The sequence below is a fragment of the Trichosurus vulpecula genome, chromosome 3 (assembly GCF_011100635.1).
Source record: "Trichosurus vulpecula isolate mTriVul1 chromosome 3, mTriVul1.pri, whole genome shotgun sequence".
Taxonomy (NCBI): Eukaryota; Metazoa; Chordata; class Mammalia; order Diprotodontia; family Phalangeridae; genus Trichosurus; species Trichosurus vulpecula.
Genome location: NC_050575.1, coordinates 399,041,051 through 399,053,053, shown reverse-complemented (window position 1 = coordinate 399,053,053; position 12,003 = coordinate 399,041,051). Strand labels below are relative to the sequence as shown.

General features: G+C 42.5%; 1 protein-coding gene across 1 annotated transcript in view; it reads left to right on the top strand.

Moving 5' to 3' along the window:
- The window catches only part of HYDIN (HYDIN axonemal central pair apparatus protein), a 455,510-nt gene that overhangs the window by 20,963 nt on the left and 422,544 nt on the right, over positions 1–12,003 (top strand). The gene's annotated exons all lie outside the window — the stretch shown is intronic.

The following is a 12,003-nucleotide window of genomic DNA, read 5'->3' as shown; positions in this document are numbered from 1 at the left end:
CTCTGCCAGGTGCTGGGAATATAAAGACAAAAACACTCTACGACAGTAATGAAAGTAAAAAGCAATGATGATAATACTGTTGCATTTGTACATAAAGAGGATACTATTGATTGGCCATCAGGAGAAATCAACTTGGAGTTATTTTTTTCCAGTAGTGATGATGGATCAGAGTACATGTAGCAAGGTTACTCCGGCCACCATCCCAGAGATGAGCCCAGTCCATCTGCCCCTTGGGATTCTGGGGCACTGGAAGGACCTGTTGAGTTTTTTCCATGCTACTGTTGGCTTTAGCCCCCCAGGCTTTGCTTCCTCCCTCCCTCCCTAGCTGCCATTGACTAACAATCCAATTCTATTTAACCACCAGCACTGATTAGCTTTTATAAGGGGATATTTAAAGATATACTGATGACAAAAGCACAAACACTTCTTTCCAACATATGTGTGTGTGTGTGTGTGTGTGTGTGTAGGGTCACCCTGCAAGCACAGTTCTTATAGAATGTTGGTCCTCCCAAGTTCATGGTATAACTACCACATGAGAATCGTTTCAGCTGCTGATGGGAAGAGTCCTGAAGGTCTGTCATTCCTTGCTCCCCGGGCACTGATGCTGAACCGATTGTCAAATCCAGATTCTGGAATGCTGGGACACCTGGGTGCCCTCCTGGACTTTTGAGACTCAGAGGCTTTAATCCCTTCCCCTAGAATGGAAAAGAACAAATGTGGAGACTCATTTCACGAAGGCACATTTCACAGGGTCACCTAACCCCAGAGGAGAGAAGGTCCGAAGGTGTCTCTCTGTGTCTCTGTGTCTGTCTCAGTCTCTCTGTCTCTGTCTCACTCACTAAACAGAAGAAAGGAGTCACAACACCAGAGCCTTGCTGACTCAAGAATGACCACAAAAGTCAGGCTCATGCTGACTTATGCCTTTCAAGGATGCCACCCCCTTCCCCACCCAAAGGCTAACCCTAACTGTACATGGTCCACAGATTGGAACCAGCTATATAATATCTACCAAAGCTGTGCAATCTCTCTGAAGCGCTTCTGTCCCACGTCATTATGATTCTCCCAGAAGCAGTATCCTCAGCTTCTCCACATGAGGAAATGATGTTCTGGTTACTCCATAGAGGCCACAGACCCCTGTTAAAATAGGATCATAGATCAGATCTGGGAGAGACTAGAGGTCTTCTCACCCACTCCCAACCCATTTTATACATAAGGAAACTGAGACCCAGAGAAATAAAATGATTTGCACCAGATCACAGAGAATTCCAACCCAGAGCCCCACTCTGGGGGGGCTGATAAGAGCCATAGAGATGCACATATTCATGTTTTCCTGCTTGATCCTTTGTGAAATGGCTGACCAAAGCCGAGGGCGCAGTTTTTATCTACAGAATGGAGGATAACAGAGAGATACCATTTGATTCCCATTTATTTTTAGGAAAAATAAAAGTAAAACATTTTCAGAAAGTGTCACTTTCTCTCCAAATGCCCAAACTAGTGGAAATGTATATATTTTCCCTTTATCCCCTGCTGATCTTTGCTCACCCCCATCCTCATTTACCACCCCACATCTGGAGGATGAGATATGTAAATTGCAGCATGCCACAACTTAATAAGCCAGTCCCCTTTCAATTGGATTTTCTACACCCACATTATATTAGGATGTCCAAGATAATAATACAATTTACAATTTTTTCTGTCATCTACTAATTCAGCCTCATGGGGATTTAAATTGTCCACAATGTTAAATACTCAGATAACAGGTGCAATAATTCACATTGCCTTTTCTTGTCTCTTCTTTCAAAGATTAGTTTGAAGATTACGTGTAATGTTATTCATTTGATAATCTTTGTGCAAGTATAATACACTGTGGAAATGTGATAGTTAATGTTCAAACCACAGGAACCTTTTTTTTTTTAAAACAAAGTTCAAAGTCAGAATCCTCTTTAAATTTGTATTTTTCATATGAATTATTAATGAAAAAGTGTTTTGCTTTTACAGTAAATTAAGTTTCCCCAAATTATAAAAAGTATATCGTGGTAGGACTGAGTCTAGGATTTAGGATTCTTGTCGAAGCTTCTTTCTTTTTCTTTTAAAAAATTATCAATCCATTTTGTTTTGACACAGGAGACTTCCTGACAATGCCTCACTCAGGTCCGTTCCCTGGAGACAGTTAAAGCTTAATCCTTTTCTCCAATCTCTGCACAAACATCGGGCTTAATCTGTGTGGCATTTGAAATCAGACACTTCTAGAATCATGGGCTGTCAGACTTGAAGGGACCTCAAAGGTCATCCAGTCCATTCCCTAACCCATCTTTAATCCCTCTCTTTCTTCTCTCCCTTCTCTTAAACGTTTTTGATTGGACTCTGCCATATCCTCAAGGTGTTGTCATCTCTGTTTCCTCCCTTCCCCTGCCCATCTCTTAGAACGGTCCATATTTACTGCCTCCGCTGCCTGACCACACACTCATTCTGTAACCCCTGGCTTTTGACCCAACCGTGCTGCCGAAATGGTTGTCTCCAAGGTCATCTCTTAATTGCTAAAGCTGAGAACCTTCTCTTCAACCTCTCCTCCTGTGCCTTTAGACAGTTTTGTTCACCATATCATCTGAGAGGTTTGGTTTTCATGACACTGCTCTCTCCTTATGTCATGGGCCCTCCCCTACCCCACCCACCAGGACAATTTGGTGGTCTATGGACCCCTTCTCAGAATAATGTTTTTGAATAATTGAAAGAAATGTTAAATTACAGTTAGAAGTTAGTGAAAATAGAGATGTAACTTTTTTCCTATCCAAGTACCTTGACACTCCCCTCCTTGAAATTCCCTATGCCTGGTTGTCCCCCTAAGGCTCTGTTCTAAGCTCTCTTTTCTTCCCTCCTCTCTCTCTTTATGGTCATGTTAGCTATCATTGAATCAATTATCCCCCTTTATGCATAGGAATCCCCAAACCATATATCCAGCCTTAATATTTCTCCTGAATTCCAGTCACTAATCCGGATTCATATCTACTGGGCATACTTCACGTTTCCCATCCTTTCCCTCTTATCTCTTCCAGCCATCTCTGAAATCTATTCTTCATCCTCATTTCAACTCACAGTCTCTCTACCTTTCCCTCTCCTTCCAGTCTGTTCTGGCTTCATTGCGCTCCCTCCACAGTCTTAAGCCTATAGTTAAATGGTTCACCTATGTACTATTTTCTGCCCTTGGATCTCTTATCCCTCTTCTCCACCTTGTCCTGTCCACCTTCTTGCCAGAAGTAAATCCTGGGTTCTCCTTACAATCCACTTTCACTGTTGCTACCTGAGTGCAGCTGACTGTGCTGGAGAAAGTCACACATTGAGCTGCATTAGAGGTTAGGTTACCCAACACAACTAGGTCCTCACTGCTGGCTGGCAACGCCTAGAGGCCGTTTTCAACTTTCCCCTCTTTTCCTCAAGCTTCCTACAGCCGCCTTCACCTTCCTTCTCAGAGAAAACCTAGCTTTCTGTCCTACTGAGAAAGCCAAGGCCACCTGAAATGAGCTCCCTCTTCTCCCCTCTGTTATATCTGAAAACCTCTCCACATCATACACCATTGCCTCTTCCTCTCTCGCTTAGGCTCTGAGAGAAAGGTAGTTCTTCCTGCCAACCACAGGATTGGAACTTTCTTCCCATTCCTTCTTATCTCCTCCACCAGCTTGCCTCTTTTTTAATCATTCCCTTTCTCTCATTCTCAGTCTCTCCTTATCTACTGGCTTCTTTCTTGTGGCTCACAAACACATCTAGGTGTCCCCTATCCTGAAAACCCCTACAAAACCCCAAACCTTTCCCATTGACCCTTGCCCTCTCTCCAGGCTATTATCCCTATAATCGCCTCCGTTTCATAGATATTTACTTGGCTCCACTTCACTATTCTTTCCCTTTTCTTTTTAAGCCCTTGTAATCTGGCTTCTGATTCTACCAATCAGCTGAAATGATTCATTCCAAAGTTACCACTCATCTTTTAACTATTAAATTCTCTGGCCCTTTCTCTTCCCTCATCCTTTCTGACCTCTCTGAAGCATTTGACACTGTCAACCAACCTCTCTTTCTAGATGCCTTCTTCTCCTTTGGGTTCCATGTTGTTGCTTTCTCCTAGCTCTTCATAATAAGTATCATTCATCTGTTCTACCTCTTATGTATGGATGTCCCTCAAGACCATGCTGGGCCTTCCCTTCTCTCTCCTTACGTGACAATGCTCTCTCTCTCACTTACTGCCAGGGTTCTTAACCTTTCTTGTGTCATGGTCCTCCCTGGAAATCTGACAAAGTCTATGGACCCCTTCTCAGAATAATGTTTTTAAATAATTGAAGAAAATGCTAAGTTTCAGTTAGAGATTAGTGAATTTTTGAATAGCATCACTTCCCATGGGTTAAATTATCATCTCTATTTGAATGATGACCTAAATCTATATGTCCCACTCTAATCTCTTTCCTGAACCATCTGCTAAGCAGTTCCACCTAAATACCCCATCAGCATTTCAAATTCAACTTGTCCAAAATGGAACTCAACTAAAATTGCACCCTTCACAACCACCAACTATCTCTTAATGGCTGAATCTGATGGCCCCTTCTCTGTTCTTATCCTACTTGACCTCTCTGTAGCATGTATTCACATGTATTCAAATTGGCATCATTCAAAGTTATAATTATGTAAAATATGGTAATGGGTTCCAGCCCAATGGAAATGTGCAATTGGGATTCAAATAATGCAACCACTTGGAGGGATTTATTATTCTCACTAAAAGGGACCTAGTTGTGTTGACCATTTTCTCCTCCTGAGAATTCTCTTCTCTCTTGGTTTTTGTGACACTGCTCCCTCCTGCTTTTCTTCCTACTGTTTGACCATTTCTTCTCAGTCTCCTTTGCCATCTCATCACCCATGTTCCATTTATTAACTACGAATATCCTCCAAGGCTCTGTCTTGTGACCCTCTCCTTTTGTTTCTCTACATTAGACTCTCTCTTAATGATATTATCAGTTCTTACAGGTTCAATAATCACCTATTGGTAGCTGACTTCTGGATCTGGACATCCAGCCCTAATCTCTCTCCTGAGCTCCACACCTGAAACCCTAATATCCAGTGGGCATTTCAAACTCAAAACATTCAAAACTGAATTTATCGTCTTTTCTGCAAAACCAACCCCTCTAAATTTCCTTGTTTCTGTAGAGAATCCCACTCTTCTGTACGGGTGCTGAATTTTGCAACCAAGAGTCATGCTCAACCCTTTTCTCTCCCTCACTCCCCATGTCCAGCCAGTTGCCAAGTCTTGTTTCCTACCTCCACAGCATCTGTCCAGCATCCTAGTTTAGACCCTCATCACCTTCCAGTCTCTTGTATATATGCATCCCTGTCTCTCCACTCATATAGCCCCCACCTGTATCCCCTTCTCTCCACTTGTATAGCCCCCACCTGGGTATAGACCCTCATCACCTCACATCTGCATGAGTGGTGGTAGACTTTGGGATGGTCTCCCTGCCCCACCCCCAGTTACCAATGTGATTTTCCTCAAGGCCCAGGTCTGACCATGTCACCCCCTACTCACTAAGCTCCAGTGTCTCCCTATTATCTCCAGGATCATAAAGAAGATGCTTTGTTTGGCATTTAAAGCCCTTCCCAACCTGACCCCTTCCTACCTTTCCTCCTCTGCTCCCTTCCACAATCCAGCAACCCTATGTGGAATAAACCACAGCCTTTTCTCATCCCAAACCTTGAGTGATGGTGGTGTGTAGTGTAGATAGTATACAGCTGACTTGGGAGCCAGGAAGACCTGGGTTCAAGTCCTGCCTCCAACACATGGCAGATATATAACCCTAGGTAAGTCACTTTATTTCTTAATACTCTAGGCAAGATAAGTTGCATTATAAGAAGCTAACCTGCTCTGGTAGAGGGAGCTCCCTCACCTGGGAGTTCCCTATACCAATTAAATCACAGATTTATCCCTAGTATATCCTGAATGAAGTTACTGTGAGTCTCGGTTAATCATAGCATTCAGAAGGGACCTTGGAGACTACCAAGTCTATCCCCCTTGTTTTTGCAGATGAAGAAACTGAGTCACAGAGAAGTTGAGTGACTTGTCTAGGGTCACACAGCCAGAAAGGGGCAGAGGCAAGTCCCATGCTCTACTCCTGTGCCACCAGCAGGACCATTTCTTCTGGCAGTGTGTCAGCAAGGGTGAGGCAGGGGAGGTGAAAGAACCTAGCTGGATTGCCCTTACCTTTGCTAGCCACAGACCATTGAATTAACTGCAGCTGGTTGGATGCCTTATCCTACTGGTAGTTTTAAAGAATAGCCTTTGGCCATTTTTTCTCCCCTTTCTTTATGCACTGGCCTGGCATCAAACCTGTGATTCCGCTGCATGGCTCAGGTTGACTGCGTTTTCACAACTACTCTCTGCTAATGTTGGCTTTCACTTGATAAAAACCCTGTGGGCCCCAATGAGAAACTGAAATTACACCTGAGAGCACTGTTATATAAGACAAGGCTGTCAAATGTAGTAATTCTTGTTATCAGCTCTCATAATAAATGGAGGGAAGAAGAGAACTAAATAATTAAATACTTGGGCTGTTTGATTACCTGACTCTGAATGCACTGAAATAAAATTCATTGACTGTAGGATTTGCTTAGCTTGCAAACTAGACACTCTTCCTTGAATTAATAATAAACCAGTAGAATAATATATAATGTCATATTACATAATCTCATATAATCATATTAAATACATAAACTCAAAGACTGGAACACATTTTTAAAACGACAGTTTAAGAAGTTTTCCTCAGAGTTTTTTCATTTATGGATGTGTGGATTGATTTTGATGAAAGAATTTATCAGATCAAACCTCAATTTTTTTTTTTCATCCCAAATCTTAAAAAAGTTTGACAGAACTTACTAATGGATTTTTATTCAGGTCCTCAGCTGCTATCTGGTATCTGTCTACATGTGCTCTAATTTTCCCTTGGCATTGTCAGGTGACCTTAACCTGGTGGATTCAGCAACTCCTTTTGTCATTCATTTCCCCACAGATCTTCAATGACCACCTTGGAAATACATTATAAGGACCATCAGTTAATATTTTTCTAACTACAATGTGCTAAGCACTGTACAGATTGTGCAAAATTATTTTTGAATAATGGTGCACTTTAATTTTAGTATAACTATAATTCAGTAAAAATATTTAAGGAATAGAAAGGCTCTGATTACAGTCTCAGCAACAGAGTATGTCTACTGTTCAGAGTATGCTAGGTTAAATATGAAGAGATGTTCACCAGGAATATGCCAGCCACTGGGTAATGGATTCTTTGGCCATAATGACCTGAGAAACAGATGCAAAATGTAATCCATAGCCAAATACTTGACTGATTGAAATTGACATTCTACAAAAGCTCAGGATTGGACTTAAAAAGAAAAGGATATTGGCACAATCTGACTAATCTGCTGGTTTAGGTCACAAAATCTGCTGGGCTCTCCTGGGGTCAGACATAGCTAGTGAATTCTGGGTTTCTTTTGAAATCGACGTTACCTAGAGAGAACAAACTAAAGCTAGGGGCTATTGTAGATGTGCTGGGAGCCTGGATCCTCACACAGGAATATTTAATAATGTCCTGGAGGCAACAGTCAGGAATACCTGTTGAGAGGAAAAGCTAATAATAGCCAAAGTCAGGTTTGGTTTGCTGGATTTGATGTCCGACTTTCTAGGGGAAGAGAGAATGGAAGGAGAGCCCTGGAGAGGAAGGAGATCGAGCATCAGGGTAATAGAGGAACAGACTCGAGACCCAGCTTTGACAGCCAGTAGACTCCTGAGCTCACTTGTATAGGACGCTAACTGGGGGAGAAGGCCGGGGTTGGCAGCGATGCAGAGTAATCTTTGCAGAGTTGTCTCCTTATTGTCGATTAGATTGTTGATACAGAATTTTAGTTATAGCGCAAAGCAAGTCTTTCAAATTAGCTTACCAAAGTGAGCAACCATCCTCACCTATTCCAGATGAACTAATTGGGTACATTTTTTTTGATTCTATTAAGATCCTGGAAATTGGAAACCTTATTACTTTTATTTCATTTTTTAATCTCTCTGAAAAATACATTTTCCTTGGGGCTGAAGTTTTTTCTACGATTAGCCTCTAGACTGTTTAGCCTGGGAACAACGGGAGATTTCTTTCTTGTGGGCATTTTATCTTATTTCCTCTTTGTTTCTCTGTGATAGTGTCTTGTATACAATAGATGGGGAATGGAGCAAGCATTTATTAAGCAACTACTGTGTTCCAGGCATTGTGCTAAGTTGTTTATAAATATTATCTTATTTGATCCTCACAACAACCTTGTGAGGTGGGTGCTATTATTATCCTCAGTTTAAGGAAGTCGAGGCAGACAGAGGTCAAGTGACTTGCCCAGGATCACACAGCTAGTAAGTGTCTAAGGCTGGATTTGAACTCAGGTCTTCCTGACTGGAAGTACAACACTCTATCCACTGCCAGCCACTGCGGCCAGGTGTAAGCGTAAGAATTTGCTTAATAAATGTTTAATTGAATTAATATGACACTTTAAAAAAATCTTAGGACTGCATTAGCAATTTACTTTAGAAAACTAGACATTGATTTTTTTTCCAACACAAACCATTAATTTTATTAAAAATTTTTTTTCAATGAGCAAAAAATCTATTTTCTTTCTTCCTCTTCAGTCCCCCCCCCCCCCCCCATTGGGGGAAAAAACCCACAGTGAAACAAAAACAAATAAAGCCCGTCTAAGAAGTGTGTATGGTCAAACAAAACAAATTCCTGCATTAGTTATGTCCCAAAAATCTGTGCCTCAGTGGGCATTTTGAGTTCATTCCCCCTGTGCCAGGAGGCAGGCAGGAGGCTTTACCATGTGTTCGCCTGGAATCATAGTTGGCCATTGCATTGATCAAGACTCTTAAGTTTTTCAAAGTTGTTTGTCTTCACAATATTCTTATTGTATAAATGCCAAATATCAATTTTGAAGGCAAGACTTCATCTTGTCAAAAATCAAGGCAAGTCTCATACATTGTAGTGAAGCCATCTTTAGTGGCACAGCTGGGTGGTGCAGTGGATAGTGCACTAGCCCTGGAGTCAAGAACATTCATCTTTCTGAGTTCAAATCTGGCCTCAGATACTTCCTAGCTGTGTGACTCTGGGCAAGTCATTTAACTCAGTTTTATCATCTGTAAGATGAGCTGGAGGAGGAAATGGCAGCATCTTTGCAAGAAAACCCCAAAATAGGACCACGGAGAATCAGGCACAGCTGAACTGAATTTTTAGTGGCAAGTCAGCTAGCATTTATTAAGTGCCTACTATTTGCCAGACCCTGTGGTAAGCCCTGGAGAAGGAGCAGGTGGAATTTGCACTGGGGGTTGGGGGCGCTGAGGGGGTGTATCTAAAATAATCCCCAGACGGAAAGTCCCTGAACTGTTGCTGCAGAGTGTTTTCCTTTTTCTGGGCTCCACACCTCAAGGACTTGGCTGGGCTTCAGAGGTAAGCTGTGAAGATGATTAAAGCATTAGGAAATGGGACCTTTGAGGAAAGGCCTTGAAATTACTTAGGGTGGAGAAAGAACTGAAGAGTGACTTGACAGTTTTTGAGGACATGCAGAGTTATCACTGAGGAGTGTTACCACCCTCCCCTCATCATCTCGGCCTTTAGGTGATGCCTGAGGGTGGTGGTAGATGTGAAGACAAATGTTCTAACAGTAAATCAACAAGCATTTCTCGGGCACTTAGTCTGTGCCAGACCCTGAAGAAGCCCACATTCTGATGGGAGAGCCAACGCATGTAAATCAATGCATACCAGCTAAGTAGAGAGGGGGCGAAAGGTAGTCATAGAGCATGGAAATAAATATAAATAATAAGTAAAAACAGTTAAATTTGAAATGGGTTGGGTAATGTTTCTGATGGGCAGCCAGGTGGATCTGTGGATAGCATGCCCAGCCTGGAGTCAGCTAGACTCATCTTCCTGAGTTCCAATCCAGCCTCAGATACCTACCAGCTGTGTGAGCCTGGGCAGGCCGCTTAACCCTGTTTGCCTCAGTTTCCTCATCTGTAAAATGAGCTGGAGAAGGAAATGGCAAACTGCTCTAGTATCTCTGTCAAGAAAACCCCAGATGGGGTCACAAAGAGTCAGACATGACTGAGAGATGACTGAGCAACAAGAGCGACGCTTCTAAAAGTATGGTTAAGATCCCGCCCATGTGGGACGGTTCAGGTATCATCATGGCACTTCCTGAGTCTGTTAAGCACGCCTGGCTTGTATTGTATCTTACATTTAATGTTGCTACAGAGGAGGGCTCGGGAACCTTTTTGTTATAGTTATTGCTGAGGACCGAGAGTTAATCAGGAAATATTTATTAAGCGCCCATTGTGTGACAGCCACCGTGCTAAGTGCCGAGGGTACAGGAAGAGGCAAAAGACTGTCCCTGCCCTCAGGAACCATAGACGTGAACACGATTCAGCCTAAGTGTTTTTTTTAAAAAAGAGAAAACAATACCTATAAAAGGCACATGACTTAAGCAGTTTTATCGAAGCCTTTAATTTTTATGTCACAGTCATCCCCAGACCTTGCCCCTAAAAGGAGACCTCTCTTGGAACCAAGCCAGTTAAGTATAATCAGCATGGCTCAGTGATGGTACCTGTCAGTGTTTGCTGCGTTCCACACGTGTAGGCCCCTCCCTCTGTACTCCACGGAGCTTGATTTTACTGGGGTTTCCCCCTTTTTACAATTAAGGTTGATGCTATGGTTTTGCTTATTTCAATCTGTATCTTATATTCACCCATCATAATTTGTTCAGCCATTTCAAGGGGCATATGTTTAGTTTCCGTGTTTTGCCGCCACGGAAGTGCTGCTGTGGCTATTTTGTCATATTAAAATATTCCATATGCTTTCTGTCTTTGACCTCTTTGGGGATATGAAACAATTTTGTCTTTTTTCACATGATTACAAGTGTTTTTTCTGAATTACCTTTGAAATGAAAACAAACCAACCAACAAACAAGAAGCATAAATATTTCTGTGATAGATATAACGACAGAAACTAAAGACCCAACTTTTACTTCTCTACTGTGATCAGTTTCGGAAGAATGGCCTGAGAGAGAGAGAGAAAAAGGGAAAGGAATGAAGGCAAGTAAGAGAGACAGAATCCAAAAGACCCACAGACACACACACACACACGCACACAAACACAATGACACACAGAGAGAAAGAGGTAGGAGGAACACTTAGATAAACCAGACTTTGATGGAAGAACTGCTCTGCATTTCTGTAACTCTAGGCATCACATTGATATCCCATGGCTTGGTGCTCACTCCACAGACTACATGAGATTAAACGAATCTCTACCAGAGGCCAGAGTTTTCTAGTCGCTACTGTGGGTCATGCGGTTTCTATGAAACCATCTACCACTTAATGCTGTTGCTCCCTACTGGCAGCGAGGTGGCTCTGTGGATAGTGATGGGCCTAGGGTCAGGAAGACTGACCCTGGGCAAGTCACTTCAGTCTGTTTGCCTTAGTTTTCTCATCTGTAAAATGGGCTGAGAAGGAAATGGCAAACCCTTCCTATATCGTTGCCAGAAGTGGGGTCACAAAGAGTCGGGCATGACTGGGAATGATGCTTCCTGCTAGATGAAGTTTTCAGTGACTTACAAAGACCTCATATCAGTCATATACACGAAGAGGGAGGGTTTAGGAAAACCTGGAATGAAGAAGACCAAACCTGAGCTAGATGCTGTTCTTCCTCATGGGGTGGCATCCAAACTTCAAACCTACTTATTTCCAGGCCCAGGGTTCTTTATTTTCCTCAGCAGTCCTTTTTCATTATTGCGGTGTTCTCCTTTTTTAGTCTTGTTTTGTAACACTGGGGAAGAGAGAAGTGCTGAACTTGGGGTCAGGAAGACCCGAGTTCAGATCCTGCCTAAGACATTTGCTGGCGTGTGGCCTTGGACAACCCACTTAGCCTCTCTCAGCCTGTTTCCTCATTTATGAAATGG